General features: G+C 33.5%; 1 protein-coding gene across 1 annotated transcript in view; it reads right to left on the bottom strand.

The window, feature by feature from the left end:
• The window catches only part of LOC127723372 (ileal sodium/bile acid cotransporter-like), an 88,347-nt gene extending 77,264 nt beyond the window's left edge, over nucleotides 1–11,083 (bottom strand). The window contains exon 1 of the mRNA XM_052229949.1: nucleotides 11,056–11,083. The gene's annotated coding sequence lies outside the window, so the exon portion shown is untranslated. The remainder of the gene's footprint in view (nucleotides 1–11,055) is intronic.
• Nucleotides 11,084–12,113: the final 1,030 nt, after the last annotated feature.

Raw genomic sequence — 12,113 nt, forward strand, 5'->3', positions numbered from 1 at the left:
TTTCCATTAAAAAGCCCTATATCAATGTAATAAAAAAGAATAACTAATCAAAGAATTCAAATATCGAAAAATATTCAACTCGTGACCGAACAACACTAATAATTAACTCATGCGCTACGTTACTCTTTTTATTACATATTTGGATTCCAAGTTCTGCTATGAATTCCATTTTCGTTAATGAGACATTCTAAATAATGTATTTTGCATATAAAACAATATTGTTCGAGGTTTTGTCAATTTACACAGCAACAATTTTGTCTTCTTGAACAACATTTTTCTAAAAAGAAAGGATAAAGGATCCACATTCTTGGGCTTCTTGAAATAGTAAAAATCCTATAGGCTCACAGTACATCGTAGATTTTGAATGCACTTCTAAATGAATGACCGCACATATCCAGGTTTTGGTTCATCTGGTTTGCGCTTTAATCATTTTCTACCATAGTCCTCAACTGCATCCACCAGTAACCTGAAGTTCTTGTTCCAATTGATGGGCTCGGGAAGTCCATATTTCAGGCCGTTGGCTAAGTTGTTCATTGTTTAAGATGCCACGATGTCTGCAGTTATAGTACGACCAGCGGGACTATATTTGAAGGGGGACGATGAACAAGATCAATTGGGAGGATTGATTTTACATCCCTCAGAGAAAATGTCTCTAATACCCTCTTGTTGTGGAAAATGTTAAAAGCAATAGGTTTGTTGAAGGTATATGAAATGATAGTTGTAGTTATACATTTGAGGTAATCATGTATTGTTTTCTGCACAGATTTTTGGTGGAAAACTGTGGGAGTGTTTTGGGCCTCTTGAAAAAGTGAATTGAGCTTTGATAAAGGTGTGAAAAGAGCTTAGTTTGAATATAGTGAATTCCCAAAGGTTTATGAACAGAGGATAACAAACCATCTATAGACACGGTGTGAACTGAAGGTTTTGTATATGTTCGATAACCGTGAATCCTATTGCGTCGACCATAGATTTTGAATAGTTTTAATTTGTTGACATCTGTGATGATAGTCAAGTTACTTTCAAAATAGGTATCAGTAATGGGTGTACTGAAGTTTTACAGTTTTTCCAATTACATCCAATGGTAGTAAATGAAGGTGACAGTAGTTTGTCGATGTTCAAATCTTTTAAATCAATTAAGCAGTCACAAATCAAGGTAACAAACAAAGACTGAGTGAATCGCATGAACTCTTATAGGAGCGAGATCTGGTGCGTCGACAAGATAACCGTCTCTTGCTATAGCGTCACCCGCCATGCGAAAACAAAAATGGCAAAATTACAGATAAGACGACTTTACTGGTGTCCAGTGATCTGATACTGGAGACACCGATACATCGTATCAGTCAACCAATTCGTGATGGTGACTGTAAACGAAATGTTTTTATTTGCATGAACAACACAACGGGTGCTACATCCGGAGCAGGAACTGACCTTCCAGGGCACCTGCGTTCACCCCTAGTTTTTTTAAGTGCTGCTCAATTTTTAGTTTTCTATGTTTGTTATTGTTGTTTTTTCTTTTCGTCGATTTTCTTTTTGGCCATCGTGTTGTCTTTTTTATGGAACGTGATTTTTAATTGTCTCTTGGTTTCGTCTCTATTTTTAAAGAAACCCGAAGATTATCGAATTCATTATAATACTTGTGTTTTCTGTATACACTCAAATGATTTATTTTGATATAAATACATAAAACATTACCTCAAACACACATCTCCGGATGAATAGAAAGTAATCAAATTAGATAAACTTCCTCCAGGACAGGTTGCTAGAATAAGTAATCCCAGTGCATCATACTTATTCAATTGAAACGCATGTGCAAATCCAAATGCCGTTAACGGATATACTATAAATTGCAATACCATTCCAATAATGACAGGAACTGGTTTCTTTATCTGCTGCAGTAGTTTTGTAGTTTCTATGGTACAACCGAGCGACATCAATATTACGGCTAAAATGACAATCATTAGTATGTCTGATGTCTTTTTTATGAATCTTTTAGTCGGATCGCCATCTTCTGCCGACATTAAATCTGTTGTGACATTGTATGATCCACTATTTTGCGTCGATGTCATATTATCAAACATGTTCACCCAGCTTCCTGTTGTTTCCATCTACGAAAAAGTAATTTAAAATCAAACAGGAAAATCTGCCATTTATTCCAAGACGGGAAGAACAAATATACAGGAACACGTTACAATCTAAGCAAACATATAACTGATAGATGTGTTTAGATTTGAGATGTGCTTGGAATGGAGGTATTCTAATCTAATAATAATCAATATATTTAGAGAGAGTTGCTATGTGTTTTCAAAAAGTTTATACTTTGCACTTTTTTAATCGTAAATAATGTCGATACTGTACTATGGTCCTTGCGAGCTCATTTGATGAAAATACAAATCTCCTTTATAAACATTTGGATTTGTGATTTAATAGCCAATTACATTCCACCTCCTTTGTTCTACCAGGAGTAATCTGGCTCAGGTCACCCCTACCAGATCACCCTGGCTTGAGTTTCTTTGTTCTGCATGCTTTCCTTTGTTCTGTAACATTTTGGCGGGAATGTCAAATCCACAATAAAACTTAGAAATATTTATACAGAAAAGACTAACTATCAAAATTTATGCTAAAAACAAAAAACAGTGTTTATGCTAGGAATCGAACTCATGACCGTTAGCATATAGACCACGAGTCTTTTTTTAATCTTTACATATAGACCACGAGTCATACCCCTACAGCAGGACGACTGGATACAAATTTGTGTTAATTTAACATATTCAAACATTGTGTCCGGGGTTCATAAAAGGTATATACTACATAGTAATATATAAAGTATATTATTATGATTGTGTGGCGTTCTAAACTAGATTTTATGAAGCGTAAATGGTTTTTTAACTAATCTAGAACAGCTGGGATGTAAAATAGTTATCCCATTCGGACTTGGTGTGTCAGTGTAAGATCACCCTCTGGCCTCCGGCCATCGGGATGATCTTACACTGACACACCGCGTCCTCATAGGATAACTATTACTGAAACAAGTATCCAGTAATGCCAAGGGAAAAGATGTCAATAATAACAGATGTGCATCCTACAACAATGAACAAAATTCATATACCGCATAGTTAACTATAATAAAAGGCCCCGGGAATGACAAACAATTATTATTATTCTTTAACATTTCATGCTTATTCTTTTATAATCTGTACGGATACGTCTATCAATCCGGAATCTTTCTATGTGTTATTATAGCGTGAATATGATTCTTGTTTATTATTGGCTTGCTAGAGCTGAAGGTTATATATAAATTCTTACATTGGTACCAGTGGATTTTTGGATTTATCCAATCGAGATAGTTGAATTAAATTTCGATAATCTAACTATCGAGATTGGAAAAATCCGATATCCACAAGTTACTGTGTAATAATCTGTTTCACTAATGATTGTCAAATACATTTTCATTTTAGTTAAACGAAAAAAAACCTTCGGGTACCTTCCAAATTCCACAAAGTTGTCAATTTCTCTAACAGCTGTCAGCACATTTCGATTAATTCAGTAAGCTGATAACGGTTATGATAACTCAGCCAATCTTCTATAGAAATCATTTACAACCACATGTTGATTAATTATTTTTAAACAATGTGTCCAGAAAGGGTTAAATTGCCAAAGAATTAGAGAAATTCTATGTATTTTCTTTTAAATACAAGACGTGTAAATGCATGTGGCAAAAGTGTAAGACAGAATAAAAAAGAAACGAGATACGAATATCTGACAGAATATTGCCCTGTAAATATATTCGATGGGCCTTAACTTACTTAGATGTAAGCAATTATAGATCACCATACGGTCTTAACAATGAGCAAAACCAAAACCGTATACCGTATAAAACAACCCCAAAGTGCAGTAGGGTAATATGTTTATCGCTGGACTTCTCCCATTCGAGATGAAAACTCATGCTTGACAGTGCGGATTGTATGAATACAGTCATTTGTAGTCTGCATGCCGGTGGCGTCAACTATGATCCGCTTGTTAAGAATGTCACACTCTTTGCACGCCAAATAACATTTAAATCAACTCTTCGGGCAAATCCCTAAGTGACCTGTTACAAGGCAAACTTTTTTCAGCTATCTAATAGACGTGTTAGGAAAGGGATTTAAATACTGCGCTGATGTTAAATAACAATACCGATACAAGATTTAGGTGTGGACTTTCTCAAAATGTAATTGCATTGAAAAGTAGACCGGCGTAGTCTAGTTAAGCTTTGTGGTGTGTTTGATACAATATGAAGCAAAAAGGGTTAACGTCGACTCCAAATTTTAAGACGTGCATTGGCCTTACGTAGATTTTCATACATTCATTTACATTTATTTGATTTCGGAGTGCAAAACAAAACTTTGAAAACAAAATATATGTAGGGGTCAAGAATGGGAATGACGGATTGTATGGCCACAAGTCCAAATATAAACATTAAATTATTATTAGTAGAATATGTTTAATAGTCAAATAACTCAGTTTGCCTCTCCACAAGTCCAGCACACAATTCAACAATTTGATTTGATTCATGTCTTGGATGTCTTTATAAAGTTCCAACAACCCTTAATGTATTTTAACGTCTGGTGGCGTGTCCGACATAAACTTGACATTATGAAATTCTTCTATATTTAGTTTTTTTGCGTTTTCTTTTTTGCCTGTGCGGTTTTGTATTATTTTGTGTCTCCTATATGGCGTAACAATTGGTGGAAGGTTCGCATAAATCTTATCACATAAATTAACACAGTTTGGAGGAAAATCCAATTCCAAGTTGCTGTCAATTTCTTGGAAGAAGGTTGTCTTGCTGCGCATCGTTTTAATGTTCAAAGAATACCACTTTTCAAGAGCCGTATGTGATTCGTATTGTCGACTACTATCTGGGTATGAATGCCATGAATGGACAAAAGGACGAAAGAACGGACGGGTGGACCCATCCACCCATCACTATGTACCGTCCAATTTAGAAAGCGGAGTGTATAGTGAATATGAGGCAAAACAAAATGAAGAAAATCGAAAATAAAAAAAAAAAAAAATTGTCCGACATATAAACTAGCAGGCTTTGCAAGAGGTGAACATGACTATTCCATTTTCAAGCTATCCTCCTTATCCAAAGATAATAAAATTAACTTCTCCATATGAAATTTTAACGCCACTTTCAACAATATCTCAATTTAATCGTGCTGATCTGTTTTGTTGGTGGAGGAATCCGTGAATACCAAGAATAAAAACTTCCGACCCTTCACCGAAACGTAAATTTAACATGCTTGAATAAGGACCAAAATGTAGTAATCTTTTTAAAATTTAGATCGATAACATATTTTGTCCGAAAAACTAATTGACAAAAGTTGATAGAAAGAAAAAACGTCAGTTAAAATGTGAATTAGAATTAATTCACACATTTTAGCGTTTTTTTTTTAGGTATTGTTCCTTTTCGGCATTACATTAAATTAAAATAAATAGATATTAAAATTGAGTACGCCTTTGTTTCATTCTTTTATTTTTTTTACTTGTCAAGTACACATATTTCTAGTTTTTTTTTTATTAGATTTTTTAAGCTACACATTTCTCTATTCTAGAAAATAATGAGATGTGGTATGATTGTCAAAGTAGATAACTATCTACCAGATACTAAATAACGTAATGTGTGCAATTATAGGTCACCGTATGACCCCAACAAGGAGCAAAACTCATCCCGCACAAAAGCTATGAAGGCCCCGACACGAAAAGTATGTATTAGATAATTTTCAAATAAAGGAACATTTTGAACAAAGATTGATGTATAGTAAAACAACAGTGCACACGCTGTTATGTCTCGCCTGCTTTACTGATAATTGATTTTATTTTGATAGTCCTAAATATAAAGCTTTACTACAAGTATCACATAAAGTTAACATGATCCAAAAAAATGAGGCCAAGGTCAGATAAACCAAACAGGAAATACATGAACACCTTACAATCATTCCATACACCAAATATAGTTGACCTATTGCTTAAAGTTTCTAAGAAACAAACTGAACCAAGAAAATTTAAAATTGACCAATGAACCATGAAAACGAGACCAAGGTCAGATGAACCATGCCAGACAGACATGTACACCTTACAATAAATCTATGCATTAAATACAGTTGACCTATTGCGTATAGTATCTAAGAAACAAACTTCATCATGAAATTTTAACATTGACCAATGAACCATGAGAACGAGACCAAGGTCAGATGAACCATGCCAGACAGACACGTACACCTTACAATCAATCCATACACCAAATATAGTAGACCTATTGCTTATAGTATCTGATATATGGACTTGACCACGAAAACTTAACCTTGTCCACTGATCCATGAAATGGGGTCGAGGTCAGATTAAAACTGTATGACAGACATGAGGACCTTGCAAGGTACGCACGTACTAAATATAGTTATCCTATTACTCATAATAAGAGAGAAATTAACATTACAAAAAATCTTAACTTTTTTTTCAAGTAGTCACTGAACCATGAAAATGAGGTTAATTAAGGACAATGGACATATGACAGACGGAAATTTCATAGCATAAGGCATCTATATACAAAGTATGAAGCATCCAGGTCTTCCACCTTCTAAAATGAAAAGCTTTTAAGAAGTTTGTTAACGCCGCCGCCGCCGCCGCCGCCGCCGCCGGATCACTATCCCTATGTCGAGCTTTCTGCGACAGAAATCGCAGGCTCGACAAAAAACGGATTCGAATGTGATTTGATTGCAGTTTTTTTTGTATTCATTTATTTTGATCACTTTACAGATTTTCCTTGTAGTCATTCAACAAATTAGAAAAAATTGGGTCAACAACGGTCTTAAACTTAATCGATCACTACTATGAAACAATGCAATTTTATGATAATAATATTGATAATAATTAAAAACCAATTGTTCAGAGAACAATTGAAGGTCTTTCCACCCATAAAGATCTACTTTAATATAGAACTATTACAATTCGGTTTAAAATATCATATCCAGCGTCAAATGATAGCTTACTGTACACTGATTCCAAAAATATATGGTTTCTATACATTTTTTTTCTAAATAAGTGAGATAAATTGTTACTTCCGGTTTGAAAAATGTCACTTCTGGGTTTTTTTTATAGTTTACTTGATACTGATTCCAAAAATATATGGTTTAATATACTTTTACATTAAATAAGTACAAAAAATAGTTACTTCCGGTTTACACATGGTCACTTCCGGTTGGCTTATCCATGATCAAGTGGCTTGCAACGTAATGCAAAAAGTCCCATGGCTTTATCATGTATACATATGAGGTAAATGCAAAGGTCAATATCTAGAACGTCAAATTTACCTTTGACCTTGAGCTCAATTTCAAGTTCATAAACCAAGGGCTTCAAATCAAAAGACTATAGGTCTTAATTATATATGGTTAATGAGTTATATCACTATATGCCTAATTTTTAATATAAGAGGGGAGAAAACTGAAATTTAATGTTAGTGTACCCTTTTAACCAAAATTTATGTGTTACGACATGTCGCAACTTACAATTTAGTAAAAATATGTTGTCGATATCTTATACGGTTTTTGAAAAGAATTGAAGATAAGCCAAAATTTAAAATATGACCTCGACCTCCGACCTTGACCTTATTTTCTTTTTTTTTTGGACCAAGGACCTGAAATCAAAAGATCCTAGGTCTCTATCACTTATGGTTTACGAGATAGAAATGCATATCACTTATATCAAATGCAAAAGGGGAAATAACTCTCATATGGATTGTTCGTATGGCTTCGGTCAAAATTGGACAAATCATGCGAAGGATATAACGAGCAATTTTATAAAACAAATTTGTCGCTTTCTCATACGGTTACGGAGGAGATGCAGTCACAAGGAAAATAGTGTTCGGGAAGTTAAGTCCTTCAAGAAAAGTATTCGGTTACGCAGGATAAATTTCAAAGGCGCATAAACTGTTCGATATCATATACCAAACATCTAAGCGACATCTTTCGAAACAAAATTTATACGCAAGAAATAAAAGTGGCGGAAGAAGAAAAAAAAATAATAATCAGAACAAATACAATAGGTCTTTCCACCGAAAAGTGGAAAGACCTAATAATGTTGTTTTGCTGGATCCTCCTCGGTGTATTGCGGAATAAATTGTTATCATTTTATTGTTCAAAAATCATCTCAGCATTATTAAACAAACCCATACAGGTAGTTTTAATGAATGATAAGCTGTGCTTTTTGAGATGGTCTCCACAATCGCCTGTAGTGGGATTGGTATTTAACATCAGCGTCAAAATCGTATTGACTTTTCTAACACGTCTAAATATACAGTCCTTTTACAGTGGAAGTCGACATTTTTACCCTTTATCCCGAACCACTTTATATATGCATGAAAAATTTGCCACTGGAAGTTAACCAAACAGCTCACCAGTCCGTTCAAGTAAATTTAGTAAAGATAGAAACGGCCCGAGTGTGAATGACATTCAGGGGGGATTGACTCTTAGACTTCTTCTTTACATTAAGAATAAGCTGGGAAAAGAAACATTTTAAGAGATTCTGAAATCATACAAAATTCAAATCCTTGGTCAAATTAAAATTTGTAATAGAAGATATTTTAAAATTCGGAACCATAAAACAGTTTCAATAATAATACTTAACTTACGTATGAAAAGTTTATCGACAAATTACAAACGAAAAATGTAACACGTTAAAAATCCATTACTGCTGAATTCGTTTTTCATGACCAGGAAATACATATTATGTTTTCAAATTTATTATACTACAAATGTATATTGTACTATAAGACGCCGAAGGTGACTTGTTACACCCTTTGAACTAGACGTGTCGCATTGTCATTCATTTAGATAGTTTGCACCTATTATTCAAATGTCTAATTCGATTTTTCACCTGTTACAAAAACAGGATACGTCATTTATTACATTTACGTACAATAACATATTTGATAAAGTTGTGTCGTCAAAATCGTTGACTTTCTTTCCTTCATTTTTCCCACTTTAGCAATGACGGAGCTTGATACTTATAACTTTAATGCACAGCAAAAAAAAATAGTTATATTTAAATTTCTCGATTCTTTTATAACTAGTACCGACTACGAGGATGAAATGTGGTACAGAAATATGAATACCGGGATATTTTCAGTCCGTTAAAAAAATCCATACGGAAGGGGGTATTCCATTGTGCTGTGCGCAATATATATTCAGGTCGAGTCCGGTTGGAAGGGGCTTTAAATGTAATGCCTCATGTAGACAGAATGTCACGGTTTCTTACCCTTTGAAGAACCAATACAACATGGTAGGTTGCCTGTTTTCCCTTCCCAGCATACAACCTGTTTAAGGTGCCAAACTACCAATTCAAATACCTATATATATTGCGGTATAACATTTCTTCCTCAAGTTTATTGTCTTCTGTTTAGTAATAATTTGATAATAAGATCTGTTTTGTTACATCTTGTGATCCGTTTATTTGGCAATCGCCAATGGCAGTCAGCAGGTTTTTAAGAACATCAGTTGTTCGACCTGCTAGTTAAATGTGTTTTGTTAAAATATACTTTTTCATTCATTTAGTCTTTTTGAAAATGTTGTTTGTGCTGTATTTGGACCCCTATACATATATATATATATATATATATACATATATATATATATATATATATATATAGAAGTCTATAAAAAAGACCAACCAGCAAATTTAATATGTACCGGTCGTCTAGGATAGACGATACTGCGCAGATAAGGACAAAATTATATAAGTCTGAAGATTTGCACAACGGTACTAATATAAGATGGTAATATACGAAGCTGATGTTATAAAATCGTTTTGAAAATGTTGTTTGTGCTGTATTTGGACCCCTATACATATATATATATATATATATACATATATATATATATATATTTATATATAGAAGTCTATAAAAAAGACCAACCAGCAAATTTAATATGTACCGGTCGTCTAGGATAGACGATACTGCGCAGATAAGGACAAAATTATATAAGTCTGAAGATTTGCACAACGGTACTAATATAAGATGGTAATATACGAAGCTGATGTTATAAAATCGTTTTGACAAATATTTCGGGTTAACAAATAGCCTTCGTCAGTGTCAGTAATTTTAACAATACTGATTGTTTGTGTAAAATAGCCCAGTAATACAGGTAAGTTTTGGTCTATTGATTTAATCCAAAATCTTGAACATCATAATATAAAACAAAACTCGATACTCAAATATACGTGACTGTGTATATTTACATCCCAAAACGAGTGAAAAATAAAACTGCTAGTATTTCTTATTGATGCCGTTTGGATGATGTACATTTAGTTCCTTTATCCAAAAACTTTCCCGAACCTGTCGTTGGGCATCACTCCAGCGGATGTTCTGTTCAATCACTAGGATTTTCATGCGGTTAAAGTCATCAAATTGTTATCCAATTGTCTGAAATGCTGAGAAACTGGGAGAAGTGGCTTCTTAGAGGTACCACTCCTATGGCCATTGAGGCGTTTGTGGAAAGGCTGCTTTGACTCTAAGATTTCAACTCACTCAGGCAAAGTTGACATTAAAAGTAATGTCCTTTTCTCGTTTTGGTCATACAACTTCTAACGTTTCTACGTATTTACATATCCCTGGCTCGATAAAGGATGATACACAAAAGAGTCCCGGATGCACAAAGTTCATAAAGTGTTATTTACATTTACAACCTGATACAATGTTACTGTTGATATGTCCTCATTTTTAACCTTTTTAAGAATGAAAGTTATGCCACAAGTAAGAAAAAAATAAATTAAAACAGCACTTTATAAATTCCATGCGTCCGAAGCGATTATCTCGATTTACCTACAACAGGAACGCCCGAAGCCGAATATTTGAAAGCCAAGGATGTATAAGGACCGAAACAGTTGAAGAGCTAAATGACCATTAAGAACATACCAAAAAAGGCAAAATCCATCTAAGGTTATACCATTCTCTCAATTTGTTTTGCCAATATATCGGTTTGTAAGTACAAATATAGTTAAACAGATAGTTTAATTACTTACCTTTCTGAATAAATCTGTAAATGAACAGATTTTGGCAACAAATCAAACGTCAATAAATTTACAAAAGTCATGTAAGGATTACAAATGAGGTAAAATTACGTAACAGGTAATGAACCATCCACTTCATTTGAACTTTGGTGGATAGTTTTCTCATTGGCAATCATACCACATCTCCTTATTTTTATAATGAGGCCAATAGGGATGATATGTGACTAGCCACGTGATTTCCATGCTTGTGGAGGTACTTGACCTAAAATTGGCTTATATCATATTTATCTAGTACATACTGAAAGAAAACATGCTATCAAGTTATTATGACAGATTTGTTGAAATACTAATGTGCTGGGTCTTTTTCATATCGACATATGGAGTATTGATTTAACTTTTTGATTAACAAATACATAAATTTATAAAGTACACATCTATTTTTTATTTTCTTTTAAGCTTATACAGTTTGACAGTTTAATGATGCATGTTTTAACTAGACATAGCATGCGAAGCGTAACAGTTTAAGACGTATTGTCCTAAGTGACACCTAAAATATGCATTAGATATGCTACATGTATTATAATGATGCAATTTTAATGATTTTAACTACATGTTTGAAAACTATATAGAGCAGATAATATTGAATTTTAAACACACATGTAACCAAAGTAATGCGGTATGGTATACCGTTTCTCAAATACTTCGAAACGACAACTAAACACCATTCAATTAAGTCTTAAGGGAGTTGAAGGAACTATCTGAAAACAAGCTTAAATTTGATTTTTTTTTATTTATTTTCAATTTATATAGTATTTATCAAGTAAATTATATTTTAAATCTACCATACTAACAACTCTTACGACTTCTTTTGACCTCTATGATAAATGTCTAATATTGATTTGAAAATTGAACAAAGAGTTGCTCTTCAACATCATAAATTCGATTGCTACATAACTTTCTCGATCTCAGGCAAATATCTATAATATTGCGCGTTTAAACCTCATATTTAATTTCTACATTAAGACATCATTATAACACTCTTACGACAAAATACATATTCCTGTTTAAAT

Source organism: Mytilus californianus, unplaced genomic scaffold (assembly GCF_021869535.1).
Source record: "Mytilus californianus isolate M0D057914Y unplaced genomic scaffold, xbMytCali1.0.p SCAF_13, whole genome shotgun sequence".
Taxonomy (NCBI): Eukaryota; Metazoa; Mollusca; class Bivalvia; order Mytilida; family Mytilidae; genus Mytilus; species Mytilus californianus.